This window comes from Lutra lutra, chromosome 1 (assembly GCF_902655055.1).
Source record: "Lutra lutra chromosome 1, mLutLut1.2, whole genome shotgun sequence".
In the NCBI taxonomy this organism is placed as follows: Eukaryota; Metazoa; Chordata; class Mammalia; order Carnivora; family Mustelidae; genus Lutra; species Lutra lutra.
Genome location: NC_062278.1, coordinates 7930807 through 7941522, shown reverse-complemented (window position 1 = coordinate 7941522; position 10716 = coordinate 7930807). Strand labels below are relative to the sequence as shown.

Genomic DNA, 10716 nt, shown 5'->3' with positions numbered 1-10716 from the left:
TTTTATCAGCCGTGGTACAGAGCACAATTCTTAGCCATCGGTTGTCTACTAATTACAAAGTAGCCAGCACAGTATGGCTGCTAGCATACCTAGATTTTAACGCCTGGGAAGCTCACCTAGCGACATTTAATCAGGCAGACGAGTAGATAAAATACAAATAAACGAGAGCCAGAATATTGAATGGTGGGCGAATTAAGAATCGGGAAGCTGAGCTGGCGCATCAAAGAGAAAACCAGGGAGTTGGGCAGCAAGGGTACAGTAAGAGCTCAGGAGGATTAATGTGAGGGGCATTCCGATCGGGAAGGAAAGGCTTCGCCGGAAAAGTGGGGAGGGGTTGAAATAGCTGGTAAAGCCTAAGAGAGCGTGCACAGCCTAAAAAGTTTTTATGATGGTTCCGTGCATAAAATTTCATCGTTGGCATTGGTTGCTGCAAAAATGGAGAGGCAGGATTTAATCAAGGTGTCAGCCGCAGGGGCATCCCGGATTCGGGCGAAGCGTCCGGAATTCCTGAGATGTCTGAAACGCGGAGGCGGCCTCTTCCCCACCCCCGCCGCGGCCTCCGTGGGCATTTTCCGGCGAGGGGGGCACGCGAGCCCTTCGAAGAACAGTTGAAACGCGCGGCCCTGCGGTCTCCCTCCCTCGGCCGGCGCGCTCCCCGGAGATGAAGGTGAGAGCCCCGGCCGCGGAGCCAGGGGGTGGGCTTCCCGGGTCCCCGCGCGGCCGCAGAACCCCGTCCCCTCCCCCCCCCCCCCCCCCGGCGCGGGCGGGGCTGCGGGCGCACGACGCGGAAGCGCGAGGTTCCGGGGGTGGCGGCGCGGAAGCCGCGCGCGCTCCCCGGGCCGCAGTCGGCGCGGGCGCGGCGCGGGCGCGGGGCGGGGCGCGGCCGGGAGGCCTGGGAGGCGGCGAGCGCTCGCGCACACGCCGGGCCGCCGCCTCACCCCTCCTTCCCTATCCTTCCCTTTCCTCTCTCGGCCTGGCCGTCCCCCTCCTCTCCCCTCCCCCGAGCGAATCACGCGCCCTCCTCTGACACTCGTAGCGGGCTCGAGCTCCGAATTTATCCTTCACGTGACCTGAGGGGGTTGGGTGGTTGGTTGGGGACGTAGGGGGAGAGGGAAAGGAAGGAACGGAATCTGCCGTTGCCCGAGCAACAGGCCCCGCCCGCCGGCTTGGGGCCGGGAGGCGGGAGGAGTACGTCAGCACGTCAGCCGGGGTTTTGCGTTTTGATTGACAGTTGCTATAGCGACCGGGTCGGTCCGTCGCCATTTTGTTGGTTGGTTTTTTTTTAAACCCTTTCGCTTCCCGCCCGAATAATAATAAAAAGCCCCATTGGAGTGAGGCGGGGGTGGCGGCGGCAAGAGCGGCGGGGGGATCCGGGGAGACTGCTGCCGTCGCTGCTGCTGATCGCGGCCCAGGTCGGGCTCAGGGAGCGGACACCTCGAGCGGGGGGTGCGGGCGCCGCCGCCGCCGCCGCCGCTTCTGCTGCTGCTGTTCCTGCTGCTGCTGTTGGTGCCGCTGCCGCCGCCGGCGAGCGGGCGGGACCGGTGTGAGTGTGAGAGTGTGTGTGTGAGTGAGCGTGTGCGAGGGCGAGTGTGCGTGCGTGTGTGTGTGAGTGTGTGTGTGTGTGTGTCTGTCTGTGCGGGGACTCGGGGGCGGGCGGTTCGGGCTCTCCTGGCGGAGGAGCCGCCGCCGCCGCCGCCGCTCGGGCCCCGGCGCTTCTCGCTGCGCAGGTTTGGAGCGCGCGCCATTTTGTGAGATTTACAAAATCCTCCTCGGGAAGAAGCCGCCGGGAGCGGCCGCGACTCGGCGCCCGGCCTCGCCGCCGCCGCCCTCCGCGCCGGGCCGGGCCGCGCGGCCCCGCCGCCGGGAGTCGGGGTCCGGGGACTGCGGTATTTGCCGGGGAGGGGGCTGTCGCCTCCTCGGCCCCGGGCGCCGCTGGAACCGCGGAGCCGGAGAGAGACTGAGAAGGCTGCGGCTCGGCCGCGGAGCCGGGAGCGCCGGGGGCGGAGAGAGGCGGCCGGGGCGGCGCTGGCTGCGGAGGCCGCGGCGGGAGCGCAGCGGCGGGAGCCCGAGGCTGAGACTCACCGGAGGGAGCGGCGCGAGCGCCCCGCCATCGTCCCGGTGAGTGTCCGGCCCGGCCGCGGCCCCGCCCGGCCCGGCGCCCGGCTCCCCCCGCGGCCTGCAGCCGGGCCCGCGCCGAGGCCGGCCGGGCGGAGGGAGGGACCTGCCATTTTAGGAGGAGGCGCCGCGGCCCGGGGCCGGCCGCCGGGGGAGGGAGCCCGACAGGCCCGGTCCCGGAGGAGAGGCGGGTGCGAGCGGAGGGAAAGTTGCGGAGGGTGGGAGCTGGGGCCGCGGCCTCCCGGGAGCCGGGGGCATGGGGGCCGGAGAAAGCGCCAGACCTTCACTGGTCGCCCGAGCGGAGGGGAGGAGGTTGTCTTCCTCCTCCTCCTCCTCTTCCTCCTCATCCTCTTCCCCCAGCTCCTCCCTCGTCCCTCCTCTCGGTCCCCACCAGTGTGGGAACCGCCGGGGTTCTCCGCAAGGACAATGCACGGGTTAAGAAAACGGGGCTGGCTGCTGGGCGAGGCGCCGGGGAAGGTCGGGAGCCGGGTCCCTCGGCGGCCCTTTGGGGTGTGTGCTGGAGCGAGGGCACTCGGCGTGCTCCGAAGTTGTGCAGTGAGTGCAAGTGATCCCGGCCACTGGAGGTGGAGTAATGACCTGTTTAGCAGCCGGAGGAGTTGGTGGTTGAGAATGCGTAAATTATAATTGATACCTGGCTATTGCAACAAAACTTCACAAGTCTATTTACAGGCGCAAACCCGCTCTCGCTTAGATCCACCAAAGCTGCTGAATATCTTAGCGCCTAGCGAAAGGCCCCTCCTTAGCCTGAAATAGTTAAAAATGGCAAAATCAGTGAGTGATTCCGACTACTGGTCTGTGCTTTTCGTCCAACCCTAGATTATACGAACCTTGTAATCTAGGTGCAGCCCTTGAATGCCAGCACCGTTTGGTTTTTGAATTCTGCCCAAGTTGCAAGGGTATACCCTCTATAGCATTTTTTCACACGGATTTTTTATAAAGATGAGGACAAAGAGTGCCAGGCAATCTTCTCAGGGCTTCACACGTTTGAACTCGCATTTCCTACCCGTAGGAACTGTTAACCCATTTCACAGATGAGGAAGCTGAGCCGTGACTCATCCAAGGTCATACAGCTGGGACTCCAGGAGCCGGAGTCTGTAGCTAGCCTGGGCTCATAATCACTAGGTTATAACTGATTATTATAAACACTGGCAGATTTGGAGCGATCTGTGTGTAATGACTCAGGGTTCTGTCTTAGAGATTGTGACCCTGACAGTGTTGAGCATGGAATTAACTTTGTCGTTTGTGGAAATGGAAAGATGGAAAAGAGGCCCTCTTAATGAAACTTGTCATTCCTCCCACCCCCCAAACTATGTGGACAGTTACTGAAGAGAAGGAATTAAAAGATATTTCTTGGTGCGTTTTGTTCTTAACACTTAATTTTAATTGTAGGCACTGCTTAAGTATTGATGAGTCATAGCAAAGTTTTGTGTAAAAGTTATTTTTAGGCACTTAAAAATCTTTGAATACTTAGATTTCCTGTATGACCTCTTGTGCTTTACATATACAAAGTGTTTTAAGAATGGATATATTTAATACTTTGATTTTGGGGAGTTTTGTTAAAATTCTTAAATTCTCATATCTTGATTGTTTACCTTGAGAGCGAATATTTTCAGATAGACTGTAAATGTGACACTAGAACTGAAATTTCTTGTGCTGAGATTTTAAACTGAAGAAGATAGTTTCAAAGAAACACCAGTTAAGAAAAAGTTTACTTGGTTACAGTTAAAATTTTTAATGTGCACATGACTTATACTTCAAGTACTCCAGTGCTTTTGGAGCATTGGTCTTGAAATAGCCCTGGTGCTTATGCTGGCTGCCCAAATTCATTTAGAGTTCAAACCTTATCAGAAAGTTAAGGACTCCTATTAACACGTTTACCAAGTTCTATTCTAAAACAGTATAAAAAGTTGATAAGAGGCATAAGCTCAGAAATTAATTATTCTGGGGTCACCCTTGTGTAAGGGGAAGGCACACTTGAAAATCTAAAAATGATTTTGATTGGAAGGAATAGACTTGAATGAATGGATGGTCATTATTGGTAGGGGTGGGAAGTGGACTGAATGACCTATTGAGATCTTTGTTATTAGGAGTTTGAAAAATAGGTATTGAGACAGCTTCTTAAACATATTTTAAAAACATTTTGATGGAACCTGTTAGAAACTTAAGAGCTAGAATTACTGTGTGCTTGAATTAAAAAAGTAATCAGTCCAGTCTTTAGGGGAACTAACATTCAAAATAAATGGAAATATTCCATTTTAATGCCCTGTCTTGTTTAGGAATGTATATAGTGAGGAAAAACCTTGGTTAGAAATTTTTCCACCTCTAGAATGTTGTCAGATGTTTGTCCTGTTTTAGTTATGGAGAGTTACTGTGTTTATGATTTAAAGATGGGGGGGTAAGGAGTGGTAAGTGCAGCAACTGGTAGTTAAAGAATTTGCATACATAGGTTTTTATAGTACTGTGAATATTGCCCTGCAAACGCAAAGTTCAGGATGACTTACAACACAAGGTATATACAGTGACCTTTGGTATGCATTTTGTTTTGAAACTAAAAGAAAAGGCTAATTTGTATCAAATCTTGGGTATTACTTGAAAACTTGTTTTTTTAAAAAATAAGAATTAGCTTAGCTAGTTAGATTACTCTGGGGTGTTTTCATGTTATGGTTGGCAAATACCTAGTTTTGGGAAGAAAATTCGGAAAGAAGTAGCATTATTATGAGTGTGAAGGGAATTGCCTTATATATGAGACTAAGAGTAAGGTGCATAGAAGAGGGGGCTTCATTTTTGACTTTCTTGGCACATGTGATAAAGGTGTCCTTGTTTCTGCTTTAGAGTTAGCTTCTCTCTTCCTCAAAGAACTTTCACATTTCCTACACCCACACCCCCAGCAATTTCTCTCATTCCTCCAAGAAAGAAATGAACCATCTGAACCCAGCACAACCCGAAAACTTCCAGGAAGAGTCCTTATAAAGAACTTAGTTCTTCCCTCACAAAATTTTATTACTCTCACCATTTTGTTGTATTCCTTGTAGTAGTTTCAACTGTGAGCCAAGAGCCTCTACTTTCTGTTGAGTGTTTTGATAGTTTTACATGTTTTCTATTTAGAAGTAAAGCTACTACTGAAGTCCTCAAACATGGTCCCCTGAAACTTGGTATAAACACAGTTTGCCCTGTCAAGAGGTATTGTATAACTGACTTGTTTAAGAGCACCTTATGTATACATAGTGATTATGTTTTTAAGAAGGCTTCTTACCACATATTATTTTAACCGTTGGGCAATGTTTCAATGGCTAGAGAAGTTGTAATTCATAATCCCTGGCTTGCACAATTTTTGATTAAAAATTTAGGGGGAATGTTAAAAATTTTTAATTACTTGGAAAACATCATATTATTTTAAGTTACCTAAAACTTCTCCTCAGTTGGCCCTAAATGAAGAAATCTTTTGAAATCTTGCCTGCAATGTTAAGCTAGAGCCGTAAGGTTTATCGTTGGTTACATGAAAATGAGATTTTGGGTTCATGGGAAGAAAGTAATTAATCTGAGGTTTATATTAAGTAATTAAAGGCAAGTCTTGTTTCCTCTTAGGGGCTACAGGCAGCTTAGTTTCTTTTTTTTTTAAATTATATGAAAAATGACATGATTTGGAAGTATTGCATTGTGTAGGCCCCTAAATGTTTTTCAAAAGTTATGCTTTGGCTTTGAAATCCTACTTTCTGAATTGCATAACAAGGTAGAATTTTCTATTGGAGGTGATAACTTACAGTACATTGCATATCTAGAGTGTGATGTGGTTCCTTGTAGACATACTTTTCGCTAATGTGCAACCACTTGGTCTTTTTGACTCTTGATTCTTATACCAGAGCTACATACCCTCTCCTCTAGAAGGGGATTTTTAAAGTTTATATAATACTATTAAAGTTTTGACAACACATTTATTTTTTGGTTGAGGGACATACGCATGTATCCAACATACATGGTGCATGATAGCTTAAAATAGATTTTTATTCTTGATGAATTGTGAATTTTATGTTCCCATAGTTAAAATGGTTGTATAAATCAGTGGGAGAGGAGCTTAGGGAACTGGTTTAACATGGAATGAATCTGGTTTTCAACATCACCTCTATTTTATACAACATCCCTGTTCATTAAACAACCCTGTAATTTTTCTAAGTATATCAGATTTCCAATGACAAGAATTTAATCTTTTTTTTTTAAGTTTTATGGATATTTGTGGTTAGAGTTGGCATCCTTGCATATGTGTTTTGGTAAGAAGATGCTGTGATACCCATCCAAAATCTGCATAATATCTAGTTGTAGATGGCAATTAAGGCAGCGTGATGATGTAGAGAGAGTACAGGTCTGTCAGATGATGCTGGGCAGAGGCTCCAGGGTCAGGCAGATCTGGAGTCTCAACAGGGCCTGACACTCGCTGGCAGTGTGATTTTGCCAAGCATTCTTTCTTTATCTGTAACATGGGGTTGGTGGTGTTCACCGTAGGGCTCTTGTGAGGATTGAGGTAACATATACATTTCTTATAGCCTCCTCCTCTCTGTTCTCCCTTTTTCTTTCTCTCTATTCATACTCATCCTTGTGGTCCCAGGATAAATGAGGCTTTCCCCAAAACCTCAGTCTAGGTAAGGGTTCCTTAGCTATGGATTCTTATAGGACTCTGCTTTTCTTTTTTTTTTTTATAACTCTTAATGCAAATAGCTGTGTAGTTAGTCATACATATTAACAGATAGACTTAATGTCTGTGTGTTCTCTTCATTAGATTGTGAAGTCCATCTAGACAGGAATAATTCTTTTTTTGATCATGCTTCCAGGACAGCTGGGGTAGATAAGTGTGTATGTCCACAGAGGATGGAATGAAGAACCTATATGCCGACTCCTGTCCTAGTACCACTCCATAATTGTGCAGTGTTGGGTAAAGTCGCTTCTCTGGGCTTCAGTGTGTTATGTGCCAAATGTGCATAGCACTAGCTGCCCTGCCCAGGATTTTGAGAATGTGGAGTGAGATACTAGAATGAGATGCTTTGCAGAGGTGTAAAATGCTATATAAACCTAAGTTGGTACAGTAGCAATAATTTTAATAGTGGGGTTACCCAAGAATTTATAGTTTCAACTTTACTGAATTAGTAAGTAGCTATTACTTAATATTTGTTATAAATTTAGACTTTCTTTATGCATTGATTAGAACACAAGATTGGGTCTTTATTCTGATTAAATGCAGTAGGTTAAACAAGTTTATTTTTCTCTCATGTAAGTAATTTTAAAGCTGATGTAGTGGCTCTGTGCTGGAAGGGACCTTGGTTCCTTCTGTCTTGTTGCTTTCCTTTGCTTAGGAAACACCATTTTCTGTGTGATACAAGACTGTTCCCACCATATCCACCATTTGGAAACGGTTGTAGGGAAAGCACATCCCCTCTTTTAAAAGACAAACCTGGAAGTTGCATACCTGACTTTGTTCACATATGTTGGTCAAAACTTGGTCAGGTGACCACATATAGCTGCAAAGGAGGCTGGGATATGTGGTCTCCGGTAGGTTGGCTATTTGGTTGAAAAACTGTTTCTACGAAAGAAGAGAACGGGGAATTATGAAACGTTTCCTGTCTCACTTTGAAATGTTTTGGAAGAAACATACAGAAGTAAATCTTGAAAAGGCAGTTTACTATGCTTATTAATAAGATTTGTTTTCCATATTTGGTCATTAGTCTTCTGAACTGTGGTGTGCAAATTAAATAGATCACCGTTCAGTATCTGTAATATATAGTCAGATTAGAAAAAATGTAGCTAAACTTTTAGTAGTGAATGAATTTTGGCTCCAATAGCACATTATTTTACTGACACTTTCTGATAGGTACATGGTTCTTGATTGCTATGACAATACTGTATATAAACAGCATTTGGAGTCCAAGCTTTTGGATCTTGTTTTAATAGTTTCCTAGAATGTATTCGTAGTGTATGTATTCATACTCATACCCCAGCAAACTATTGGAATAACACTTGCATCTTGTCAGGTTTTCAGTACATGTTTTGAGTCACTGGCGTTGCAAGGAGGATGATAGCAGTGATGTTTAGAAATACATTTACTATCCAAGTATGTCCCTCTTGAGTTTTGTGGGTTTGAACAAAGAGGAAGATCTAGGATTCTTTTGAACTAGAGTGTTATAATTAGATCTAGTGGAGACCTGAGAAACTAATGGTTCTCAAATAGGGTTCAAAGTTGTGGGACTCCCAAACTCACTTCTCTGTAGGTTTGGGGTGATGCTCTGGAATCTACTTTCTTGATTTGGACTCCAGGTAGTCCTGGTACAGAAGGACTTTGAAAAACATTGATGTAGTTTATCTCCATGCAGAGAAACTAAAGGACTAATCAGTACTCCAGAGTGAGCGGCTGGAGGAGTAAGTAAGTAGTGTATGTTTTTCTGACTCATAGTTCTTCGTTCTTTATATGAACGCAAAAGAGGACCAAGTCCCAACTGTGTTGAGATTTTATAGGGATATTACTCATTCTCAAATAGCTGTTTTTTATGTGTGAGTTCATTGGTAGTGAATAGTTGGGTCACTTAATTGTCCTTTTAGCAAATAGTCAAATGAACATTTAAGGATGGGAAGTTGAGGTTTTAAAGGTATCGTTAGTGTCAGCGTTGTGGTAGATAGGGTAGTGTATCTATAGCGTGATGGTAGATGATAAGGTAGGTGCTAGCCTGGCATGATTAGAAGGAACCAAGGTAGGTTTTGTCCCCAAATTACTACTTTGTTTTTCATCTGCAGTTCTCACTGTTGAATTCATTCCTTTAGATGAAGCTAAGAGTTGGATTCCCTGATTTAAAATGGAAATATTCCCAGAGGAATGTACTTTATCTGTATATCAGGTTAACACTCTATTTTTATGAATTAGCTGGTTGTCATTTTTAAGAATTGGAGATAGCACCTGCACTAATAAGAGAACTTTGTTGGGGGGGGGGCACCTGGGTGGCTCAGTCGTTAAGCCTCTGTCTCGGCTCGGGTTCATGATTCCAGGGTCCTGGGGTTGAGCCCCACATCTGGCTCCCTGCTTGGCAGGAAGCCTGCTTCTCCCTCTCCCACTTGCCCTGCTTGTGTTCCCTCTCTCACTGTGTCTCTCTCTGTCAAATGAATAAATAAAATCTTAAAAAAAAAAAAAAAAAAAAACTTTGTGGGAAGGGGAGGGAAGAGTCGCACATGAGCCCTTGCCCAAAGGAAGATGAAGGGCATGTTTGAGAAATGTCAGCTTGTAGTATAGTCCTGGAACGTTCATGGGGGGCTGCTTTTGTTGCCAGAGGTCTGTAGTATTAGACTGGACTTCTGGCCTCCTGTCACTGAAAGAGTTGGTAATGGGACTATGGATCATTTAGCTGAAGACCCACTTGATTGAGTGAGTATTGGGAGTAGAAGGCTTTTTTTCTTAGTGGTTCTCATTCCTGTTTGAGCAGTCTGACACCATATCAAACATAATAAGGAATTTTCTGGTCGAGAATTTTAGTTTTGAAAAGATCATCAAGTAATATATGCTCATGGTTTAAAAAAAAAAAAAAAAAAGCTCAGGCCCTATAGAATGCAGTGGTATCAACCCCCTGCCTCATGCTCCAAAGCTGATAGTTGTTCTTCTTACCAGAAATGTCCTGTGCATGTATGTGCAGGTTATCTATTTTAAACATTTATCATGTGTATGTTAAAGAGCAATATTGTTCAATATGAACTTATTTATAAAATTAATTTCCGTTTCTCTTTCTTTCTTTCTTTCTTTCTTTTTTTTTTTAAAGATTTTATTTATTTATTTGTCAGAGAGAGGGAGAGAGAGCAAGCACAGGCAGACAGAATGGCAGGCAGAGGCAGAGGGAGAAGCAGGCTCCCCGCTGAGCAAGGAGCCCGATGTGGGACTCGATCCCAGGACGCTGGGATCATGACCTGAGCCGAAGGCAGCTGCTTAACCAACTGAGCCACCCAGGCGTCCCTCTTTTTTTTTTTTTTTTTTTTTTAAGTAAACTCTCCCCAGTGTGGCCCTGGAACTCATGATTTCCAAGATCAAGAGTCATATACTCTACTGACTGAGCCAGCCAGGTGCCCCTGGTCCTAGACATTGTGATGGGTGTGTGTACAGTGTCTGTGCACTTACAAGCAGACTGAATCTTGCTGAGCACACAGATTTGTATCCTAAGCATCTTGATCTATTTTTAGAAATATTCCCACATCAGCTCATAGTTTTCCCTGTTATTTTTAATGGCTAGGAAGTAGTCCATGTTATGGATGTACCACAATTCAGTCAGTCTCCATTAAGGAACATTTAAATGGTTCTTGTATTTCTGTTTTAAACAATGCTGCAGTGTGCATCATTGTACATAGAACTGTGTTCTGTGAACCGTAGCCACATGACATATATTTCTAAGGGAAACTGCTGGTTCGCCAAGTATATGCATATTTGAATATGTTCAAAAGGAGAACCAGTTTATACTTCCTCAGCAGTGTCTGAGAATTCGTAGTTTCCCAGATCTCACCAACATTGGTCTTATCAGAGTTCTAAATCTCTGTCAGTTTAGTAGGTGAAAATGATTTCTAGTT

General features: G+C 45.7%; 1 protein-coding gene across 8 annotated transcripts in view; it reads left to right on the top strand.

The window, feature by feature from the left end:
- Nucleotides 1–648: 648 nt before the first annotated feature.
- DYRK1A (dual specificity tyrosine phosphorylation regulated kinase 1A) overlaps nt 649–10716 on the top strand; it is a 150505-nt gene continuing 140437 nt past the window's right edge. For 5 of the 8 annotated variants that reach the window (XM_047719996.1, XM_047719991.1, XM_047719966.1 and 2 more), the window contains exon 1: nt 1364–2118. The gene's annotated coding sequence lies outside the window, so the exon portion shown is untranslated. Of the gene's footprint in view, nt 668–1281; nt 2119–10716 lie in introns of those variants that run through there. The other 3 variants (XM_047719983.1, XM_047719976.1, XM_047719998.1) reach the window with 3 other exon arrangements.